At 37.8% G+C, this 10,834-nt stretch overlaps 1 pseudogene across 1 annotated transcript; it reads right to left on the bottom strand.

The window, feature by feature from the left end:
* Nucleotides 1-3,208: 3,208 nt before the first annotated feature.
* On the bottom strand, nt 3,209-3,852 carry LOC104658123 (annotated as a pseudogene). The gene has a single exon (XR_747386.1). The product of XR_747386.1 is annotated as an ATP synthase subunit O, mitochondrial pseudogene (transcript).
* Nucleotides 3,853-10,834: the final 6,982 nt, after the last annotated feature.

Raw genomic sequence — 10,834 nt, 5'->3', positions numbered from 1 at the left:
TTTTCCAACTTGGTTCCATTTTCCCCCTCACTTTCAGGCACCCCAATCAGACGTAGATTTGGTCTTTTTACGTAATCCCATACTTCTTGCAGGCTTTGCTCATTTCTTTTTCTTCTTTTTTCTTTTGGTTTCTCTTCTCGCTTCATTTCATTCATTTGATCTTCGATCGCTGATACTCTTTCTTCCAGTTGATCGAGTCGGTTACTGAAGCTTGTGCATTTGTCACGTATTTCTCGTGTCATGGTTTTCATCTCTGTCATTTCGTTTATGATCTTCTCTGCATTAATGAGTCTAGCTGTCAATTCTTCCACTCTTTTTTCAAGATTTTTAGTTTCTTTGCGCTGGGTACGTAATTCCTCCTTTAGCTCTGATAAGTTTGATGGACTGAAGCCTTCTTCTCTCCTCTCGTCCAAGTCATTCTCTGACCAGCTTTGATCCGTTGCTGGTGATGGGCTGCGCTCCTTTGCAGGGGGAGATGCCCTCTTATTTTTTGAATTTCCAGCTTTTCTGCCCTGCTTCTTCCCCATCTTTATGGTTTTATCTGTCTCTGGTCTTTGATGGTGGTGACGAACTGATGGGGTTTTGGTATAGGTGTCCTTCCTGTTTGATAGTTTTCCTTCTGACAGTCAGAAGGACTCTCTGTTGGTCTGTTGGAGATTGCTTGAGGTCCACTCCAGACCCTGTTTGCCTGGGTATCAGCAGCAGAGGTTGCCGAAGATAGAATATTGCTGAACAGCGAGTGTACCTGTCTGATTCTTCCTTTGAAAGTGTCCTCTCAGGGGTGTACTCCACCCTGTGAGGTGTGGGGTGTCAGACTGCCCCTAGTGGGGGATTTCTCCCAGCTAGGCTACTCAGGGGTCAGGGACACACCTGAGCAGGCAGTCTGTCCGTTCTCAGATCTCAACCTCCGCGTTGGGAGATCCACGGCTCTCCCCAAAGCTGTCAGACAGAGTCGTTCGCGTCTGCACCGGCTCCCGCTACTTCCCCTGTTGGTCTTCAGCTGTGCGCTGTCCCCAGAGGTGGAGACTACAGAGACAGGCAGGCTTCCTTGAGCTGCTGTGAGCTCCACCCAGTTCGAGCTTCCCAGCGGCTTTGTTTACCTACTTAAGCCTCAGCAATGGCGGGCGCCCCTCCCCCAGCCTCGCTGCTGCCTTGCGGATAGATCGCGGCAGACTGCTGTGTTAGCAGTGAGGGAGGCTTCGTGGGCGTGGGACCCTCCCGGCCAGGTGTGGGATATATTCTCCTGGAATGCCTGTATGCTTACAGCGCAGTATTGGGGTGGGAGTTACCTGATTTTCCAGGTGTTGTGTGTCTCAGTTCCCCTGGCTAGGAAAACGGATCCCCTTCCCCCTTGCGCTTCCAGGTGAGGCGATGCCTCGCCCTGCTTCAGCTCTCGCTGGTCAGGCTGCAGCAGCTGACCAGCACCGATTGTCCGGCACTCCCTAGTGAGATGACCCCAGTACCTCAGTTGAAAATGCAGAAATCACCGGTCTTCTGTGTCGCTCGCGCTGGGAGTTGGAGACTGGAGCTGTTCCTATTCGGCCATCTTGCTCCGCCCCCCAGACTGACTCCTTCTTGACATCATCTGTACCAAACAAAGCACCTGGTTTGTTCTCAAAAGCTTTACAACCAATCCCCAACTGGTGTTGTCTTTACTCATTCATTTAATTGAAGTCTAATCTTATATGAGACCTTGTAATTAACAAATTAGTGGTGACTTCTTTTCTTCTTCCTCAAATATACTGTACAATCCCTGCTTACTTTATGAATTAATGTGAAGAGCCTTGTAAGGCTGCCATTATGCGTATTTCTGTCTGTAATTTCAGTACCCTCTTTATGACTCTGTCTTCTGCTGGCTGTGTGCACCCTGAGGTACTGGAACAAAGAAGATTGTTTTATTCTGCTTTTTTTGATGGAAGATACTTCTATATTAGAGTTAAAACCCTCTCAGATATAGCAAACTCTTGTTTGGCAATTTCTCATGAGCTGTACCATAAGCAATGATGGCTGAGCCAAATATGAACCTGTGTCACTTTGGTTAAAAGGTATAACACTTTAAGGAACACCAAAGCTGAACAACAACAAAAAAAGGCAGACGAAAACAAGGACAACTAAGTGTCCTGCCAAAATGATATCGTTTATACCACTGTTGTAATTCATATAAACATTGGCTAAAATCCAGGTTTTTTTCCTCTGGAAAAGTGATGGATACTGCTTTCTCACAAAATTCTGTCATGTTTACAGAAAAGTGAAATCCCATTCATGTGACAAACAGCAAAGGTACAGAGTAAGTAGACATTTAAACACAGTCTGAAATTTTATGTGAAGGTACAGTAGTTTCATTTATTTGCCTGGCAGAGAGAGTAAGTGGTAGAAAGGAAGTAGATTATACATATATCAGCATTTTTAATGCATTTCGATCACCAGCCTTAAAATGTAACTCATACATAAGATCATTATGTGTTCTATTACCTTCCTTTTCTTCTCTGATTATTCTATTCTATTCTATTCTATTCTATTCTATTCTATTCTATTCTATTCTATTCTATTCTATTCCTTCTATTCCAGTCCATTTTGATTTATTCTACTCTATTTCCTCTTTTTAAAAGATGATAAAAGAATTAAACAACAAATTGGTGTTTTGACTCAAAAATGTATTACAGCCAAATGATATAGATTGATTTGTAGACTTTCAGTTATTTTTAAGCAACAGTTAGAAGTCAATATTCTTTTTTGTTGCTAGTATCCATTTTTAAACAGCATTAGTGAGATATAACTCACATATCACAAATTCACCTATTTAAAGTATATAGTTCAATGGTTTTCAGTATATCCTCTGAGTTGAGCAATCACCACAAAAATCTAATTTTGTAACATTTTTATTACCCCATAAAGAAATCTTGTACCCATTAACAGTCATTCTTCACTCAGTCCCCTCCTTCCTGGCTGGCTTGAATAACCACTAATTGAGTTTTTTCTGTATCTTTATTTTTAGGCATTACATATAAATGAAATTACACAATGTATAGTCTTTTGTGACTGGCTTAACCTAGCATAACATTTTTAAGGCTTAACAATGTCATAGCATGTATAAGCATTTTTGTCTTTTTTCTGATTTTTTTTTTTTTTTTTTTTTTTAATCTGTTCTGGAAGCTTTTTATCGTTGCTCTAAGTTTAAGAATTTTCACTGATGGCAGAAAACCAACACTCAGACAACCTCCCACATAGCCCTGCCCAGCTTCTGAATCTTGGTCTTGACAGACATGCCAACATATTTCTCTCCAATGCGCACAATCATTTCACCCATGATTGACGGATCAGTCTTAGCCTCCAATTTCAATACTTGGCCTTGACTTAGGAAGCTCTTGAGGACAGCTTTTAATTCAGAGAGTATGGCTTCTTCTAAAGGAGATGCAGTGGTCACCGAGCAAGGTACCTCTCCGCGATGGACACTCATCATGGTGAAAAAGGCAGAAACGACTCCTTGGGTATTGCTTAAGCAACCGTTTTCAGCAAGCAAATTGATCCGGTTGGTGGTGAGGCGAGAGAGCCTCTCTGTTGCTGTGATGTCATTTAGGCTTTTCACTCTAACAGAACGCTTCACATAGGGATTCAAAACAGAAGCAGCCACTTTGGGTTCCTTCAGGATTTGTGCTACTCTCAACAACTCCTTTTCTACTTGCTCCAACTTACTCTGTTTTGATGCAGCAGAATAAAGAGCTGTGGCATAGCGACCTTCAATACTGTATACCTGAACAGGAGGCCTCACAAGCTTGGCAAATGGTCTGACCACAGAGGTACTGAAGCATCGCACCTGCCGGGAGAGCCCGGACACTGCTGGGGCAGCCATCTTCTCGCTGTTCTGATGTTCTTTTATAACAAAATTTTATAGATGCACAGCATTTTACATATTTATGGGTTACATGTGATATTTGGTTACACGGATAGAGTATGTAATGATCAAGTCAGGATACTTGAGGTATCCATCATTTTGAGTGTTTATCATTTCTGTGTTTGGAACAATTTAAGTTATCTCCTCTATCTATTTTGAAATATACAATACATTGCAACTATTTGAAATACACAACACATTGTAACTAACTATACTTAAACTTTTTATCTAGCTGTATGTTGGTACCTGTTAACACACCTCTTTTTATCCCTCTTCCCATTCACTCCACCTTCTCAGGTTCTAGTATCTATTATTCTACTCTACCTATATGAGACTTACTTTTTTAGCTCCCACATATGAGTGAGAATATGAGATTTGTCTTTCTGTGCATAGGATATTTCAATTAACATAGTGACTTCCAGTTTCACTACGTTGCTGCAAATAACATGATTTCATTCTTTTTATGGCTGAATAGTATTCCTCTGTATATACACACCATATTTTCTTTATTCATTCATCTGTTGATGGATACTATTAGGTTGATGCCATATGTTTGCTAGTTTAGATAGTGCTGCAATAAACATGAGGAGGCAAGTATCCCTTTGATATAATGCTTTTCTTTGGTTAGACAGACAGTAGTAGGATTGCTGGATGGTATTGTACTTCTATTTTCAATGTTTTGAAAAATTTCCATACTGGTTTGACATTCCCACCAACAGTACATAGGAGTTTCCTCTTTACCCACATCCTTGCCAGCATGTTATTATTATGTTTTGTCTTTTTAATAAGAGCTATTTTAACTGGAGTAATATGATATCTCACTGCGGTTTTTATTTTTGCTTTTCTGATGATTGTGATATTGAGCAATTTTTCATAAACCTGTTCGGTATTTGCATGTTTACTTTTGAGAATTATCTATTCATGTCCTTTGCCCATTTTTAATGAGATTAGTTGTTTCATTTTCTATTGCTGAGTTGTTTGGGTTTCTTATGTATTCTAGATATTAGTCCATGGTTGGATGAATAATTTGCAAGTATTTTCTCCCATTCTACAGCTTGTTTCTTTACTGTTGATTTCTTCTTTGCTGTGCAGAAGCTTTTTAGTTTAATATAGTCCCATTTGTCTATTTTTGTTTTAGTTATCTGTGCTTCTGCGGTGTTAACCATAAAATATTTACCTCGACCAATCTCCTGAAATGTTTTCCCTATTTTTTCTAGTAGTTTTATATTTTGAGGTCTTACATTTATGTTATTAATCCATTGTGAGTTAATTTTTGTATATAGTGAGGGATAGAGGTCCAGTTTCATTTTTCTGCATATAGATATCTAATTTTCCCAGCACCATTTATCGAAGAGGGTATCCTTTGCTATTGTATGTTCTTGATGTTTTTGTCAAAGATGAGTTTGCTATAATATATATGTATTTGTGTGTATGTTCTCAATTCTGCTCCAGTGGTCTATATCTCTATTTTTATACCATATCATGTGGTTTTGGTTATGATAGGCTTGTTATATATTTTAAAGTTAAGCAGTGTAATGTTTTCAGCTTTGTTCTTTTTGCTCAGGATTGCTCTGTATATTCTGGCTTTTTTTTTTTTTTTTTTTTTTTTTTTTTTTTTTTTTTTTTTTTTTTTTTTACTTTTATACAAATTGTAGGCTAAGGTTTTCTATTTCTGTGAAAAATAACATTGTTATTTTGATAGGGATTACATTGAATCTATAGATTGCTTTGGGCAGTGTGAATTAGAGATAATCCTCTACTCTTCATATTTTTTGAATTAGTTTCAGGAGGATTGATATTAGCTCTTCTCTATATGCTCCATAGAATTTAGTAGTGAATCCATCCAGTCCTGAAATTTTCTTTATTGTGAAACTTTTTTATTATTGATTCAATTCCACTATGCGTTATTTAACTGTTCGGATTTTCTATTTCTTCCTGATTCAATCTTGGTAGCTTGTACATGTGCAGAAATGTATCTACTTTTTCTAGGTTGTCCAGTTTGTTAGCGATCATTTGTATTTCAGTGACGTCAATTGTATTGTCTCCGTTTTCATTTCTGATTTTGTTTATTTGCATCGTTTCTCTTTTCTCTTGGTTTGTCAGTGAGTGGTTTATCACTTTTGTTTGTTTACAAAAAATAACTTCTTCATTTTGGTGATCGTTTGTATTTTTACATCTACTTCATTTAGGTCTATTCTCATGTATATTATTTCTTTCATTCTGCTAATTTTGGGTTTGGTTTGTTCTTGCTTTCCTAATTCCTTCAGCTACATCATTAGATTGTTTATTTCCAATCTGTACCTTTTTATATCGGAATTGATTGCTATAAACTTCCCTCTTAGCTCTGCATTTGCTGTATCCCAAAGGTTTGGGTATTTTTTTTCATTTTCATTTGTTTCAAGAAATTTTTTAATTTGCATTTTTATTTTTTAATAGACTCAGTGGTCATTCAGGAGCATGTTGCTTAATTTCTATGTATTTATTTAGTTTCCAAAGTTTCTCTTGGTATTGGCTTCTAGTTTTATTCCAGTGTGGTCTGAGAAGATACTTGATATTATTTTAGTTTTTTGAATTTTTTTTTGAAACGAGTTTTGTGGCCTAACATGTGGTCTATTCTGGAGAATGTTCCACATACTGATGAGAAGAACACGTATTCTGCAGTTATTGGTTAAAATGTTTTTTGATTGTTAGGTCTAAAGTTCACTTTAAATCTAATGTTTCGTTGTTGACATTTTGTCTCGGTTATCAGTCTAATGTTAAGAGTTGGGTATTGAAGTTTCCCACTATTTGAGTCTCTCTCTTTAGATTTAATAATATTTGCTTTATGAATCTGAGTGCTCCAGTGTTGAATCCATATATATTTTGAATTTAGTCTGAGCTACTTCAGAATTAATACTTGGACTTGTTTTTACAAGATTTCATGAAGTTCTTTCTGATTGGGAACATTTCTGAAAAGTTATTTTGTTCCTTTAGAGGTGTCATATTTCCTTGTTTTTTCGTGTTTCCTGTGCTCTCATTTTGATGTCTACACATCTGATGTAATAGGCTATTTTTCCAGTTTTTTGAATTTGCTTTCATAGTGTGTATCTGTAGTGTCGATTGGGTAGGGCACTTGGGCTTTACTTCTTGGTGTGTGTGGTAATGCAGTCTCTGTATGATTTCTTCACTGTAAACAGTGTCAGTGGTATGCGTGATTTTCTCAGTTGCTTAGAGTGTAGTTTTTCATGGGGGCTGTGGTGAAGTTTTTCTGGGGACAGGGATGCCAGGTAGGCCAGTCTTTGGGCCCCAGTAGTGGTAGCAGTGGGTTTAGTGTGTCTGCCCTTGGGTTCCAGAGTAGTGTACACTGACACTGGTGTTAACAAATCAGGTCAATCCTGTGACCTCCATGTGCCTTATCTGGATTCCAGTAGTGGCAGTAGTAGGTCAGGTAGATGAGAGGCTTCTTTGTTCCCTGGCCAGTCATATGGCATGAGTGATCGCAATGGCAAGGTCTTGAGTGGTGTGTGTTGGTGGTGACAGTGGCTTCAATGAGTTGAGTAGGCCAGTGTCTAGGCCCACAGGTGGCACATGAAGGTAGGTGCCAATTGTGGCATTAATAACTGGGTGAGTAGGTCTAACCTCAGGCCTGGGAGGAGTGTTCTAGTGTCAATGGTGATGGACTGGGTTGGGCAATCCTCTGGCCTCCACACTGTATACTCTGGCATGGGATGTGAGACAAAGCTGGGCTAGGGAGTCTTGTTTTTAGGTCTCTTGGTGATACATGCAAGAGCCAGTCATGGTAGATAGGGGTGGGTTGATTCCCAGGCCACCATTGGAAAGCTTGTGTGGCGGGGATCAGAAGTCACGCTGTTGCTTTGCCATTGGAGAGGGAGGTGCCACTCTCAGAGATAGCAGCTTAGGCTGGCAGGTGTGGTATAGCATGAGTGCTACTTGTGCCTCAGCTCAGGCAGCTATAGCAACTCAGTCCCTGCTGTGGCAGCTGATATTCACAGCTTTGGGTAGGGTAGCCTGCAGCTGTTCACACCTCAGACACAGTGGTGGTAGCTTACATCTCAATCACGCCTCAGCCCTATCTTTAGTAGTTATGGACTACTAGTCACTCATGTCTCAGCTCTGGGGGCAGCAGTCTGCTCTTTTCTTGTGCCTTACCTACAGAACCACAGGGCTACAGGACAGTGTATAGTCTGTTGGGGATAGAGCTCTACATTGACTCCTTGCTGTAGCTGCTTAGGTCTCAAGGAGTGTGTAGGATTCAGTGTGAACTTCCTCCCTGTAGCAGTACCATCACATGGTCTCCTGACAGCTTCCTATGTTAGTTTCATGGCCCACGACATTTGAGGGGCTCTCTCTTGATAGGATTTGGTGAGTCCATGGTGGAAACGTGGTTCTCTGGGAGTCTCTCACTTACACTTTACCCACACTGGTGAGTCTCTCCTGACTTCCAGCCAATCCTAGCTGAGCAGGCTGCCTTGCTTCCATCATCTTCCTTATTTTAGATATTTCCTATCACTTTTTTGTTGAATTCAGTGTTCTTTCTTGGATGATCTACTCAAAGTGTGATTATCTACTCATCATTTGGTTTTTCTTAGAAGAGGAGGTGAGTATGAAATGCCTATAGTTAGCTGTCTTGAAGCTCCTCCTTGTGCCTACTTCATTCTTTTCTATTGCTGAGTAATATTCTATTGCATAAATATACCATATTTTGTTTATGCATTCATTAGTTGAAGGAAAATAGAGTTGTTTTAAATTTGGGGCTTTTATGAGTAATGCTGCTTTGAACATTTAGTTGTATAATGTGTGTGTGTGTCTGTGCATTTGTGTGAACACCTGTTTTCTTGAGCATACATCTAGGTGTGGAATCACTGGGTCATATGATAACTGTATATTAAACATTTTGAGGAATTGCCAGGCTGTTTTCCAAAGCAGCTCTACCTTTTACATTCTCATCAGCAATGTATAATGGTTCCAGTTTCTCCACATTCTTGCCAACACTTGTTATTATCTATCTCTTTCATTGTAGCCATTTTAGTGAGTGCAGAGTTATATCTCCTTATAGTATTGATTTAGATTTTCCTACTGACACATTATTTTTAAAGTATTTTTACATATTTTCATGTGCTTATTTTCTATTTGTGTATCTTTGGAGAAATGGCTATGCAGATGCATAACCCATTTTTAAAATGGTTCATTTTTCTTGTATTATTGAGGTATGAGTGTTAGTTATACATTCTGGGCATAAGTTTCATATCAGATATATAATTTGCAAATATTTTATCTCATTCTGTGGTTTGTCTTTTTACTTTCTTAATGGAATTAATTTCAACACAAAAAGCTTATTTTTAATTAATTGACAAGTAAAAATTGTATATATTTATAGTGTATAATATGATGTTTCAATATATGTATACATTGTGGAATGACTAAATCTAATTAGCATATGTGTTACCGCACATCTGTATCAGTTTTTTTGGGAGTGAGATCACTTAAAATCTACTTTTTTAAAACAATTTTCACATATACAGTATATTGTTGTCAAGTATAGTCACCATAATGTATAATAGGTCCCTTGAAGGTATTTCTCCTGTCTACCTGAAATTTTGTTTCTTTTGACTAACATTTACCAATTATGCCACTCACCAACCTTTGGTAATCACCATTTACTCTCTGTTTCTGTAAGTCCAACTTTTTTACATTCCACATATGTGAAATTATGCAGTATTTGTCTTTCTGTGTCTGGTTTATTTCATTTAACATAGTATCCTCCAGATCCATCCAGGTTGTCACAAATGACAAGATTTTCTTCTATGTTATGGCTGAAGAGTATTCCATTGTGTGTATATAACACAATGTCTTTAACCATTCATTCATGGATGGACATTTAGGTTGCTTCCATATCTTGGCTATTATGAATAATGCTGCAATGAACACAGGACTGAAGATGTCTCCTCAACATACTGATTTCATGTACTTTAAGTATACTCAGTAGTGGGATTACTATAAAATGGTAGTTCTATTTTTAATTTTGAGGAAAGTTTGTATTGTTTTCCTTAATGGCTGTACTAATAAAAGGCTTTAATTTTGATGAAGCTCAACTTATTTATTTTTGTTGTTGTTGTTGCTTGTCTTTTTGGTGTCATATCTAAGAAACTATTGCCTAAAACTCTGTAATGAAATTTTACTTTTAAACTTTCTTTTAAGAGTTTTGTATTTTTAGGTCTTACATTTAGAATATTATCAATTTTGATTTAATTTTGTAGTGAGTACTTTTTAAAATCAATTTCACTGATAGGTCTAAAAGAGTAGAGAATGTGTTTATGACAACATAGCAGAAATAAATAGAAAAAAGTAGAGACGGCACAGGCACATGGATATAATAAATCCATTTCGGTAAGCTATCTGGGTCAAACCAATGAAAGATGACAACACAAAAACTTTATAACTGAGTTCAGAAAATAAGTCTCAAGCTGATTAGAATAGTTGAATTTTCCTATTTAGGAAAAGTGAAGCTGAGGGGAATGATGAGTCCTGCCAGGTAATGAGGATTGACCTCCTTCATGAGACCAGTAAATCTGAAGTTGTTCAGGAGAATGTTCAGATTTGGCTGCAATATGTTAAAAAGAAATAACTACTTAGCTATATGCAAATTTTTAGCAATGGACTATTGCTATTCTTAATCCTCACCAGCTTTTGTGATTGATCTCTTTCATCATATTACACTGACTTTCAAATCAGAAATTTCCTGGTTTCAATTGTTAGAAGCGATTTTTATACAGGCCTTCAAACTCAGGAAGCTGAATGTACTCACTTTCAAATGTATCAGTTCTGCAGTTTTGTTAAGTTGACAAGTGACAGAAAAATTTTAGCATTCTCCTTCTATTGAATTAATCTTAAAAGAAAATTACTCAGTGAACTCTTTCCTCCTCTCATATTCTAATATAAAAA

The sequence above is a fragment of the Rhinopithecus roxellana genome, chromosome 14 (genome assembly GCF_007565055.1).
Source record: "Rhinopithecus roxellana isolate Shanxi Qingling chromosome 14, ASM756505v1, whole genome shotgun sequence".
Classification (NCBI taxonomy): domain Eukaryota; kingdom Metazoa; phylum Chordata; class Mammalia; order Primates; family Cercopithecidae; genus Rhinopithecus; species Rhinopithecus roxellana.
Note: the sequence above shows the minus strand (reverse complement) of the source record. Positions and strands in the feature narration are given on the sequence as shown.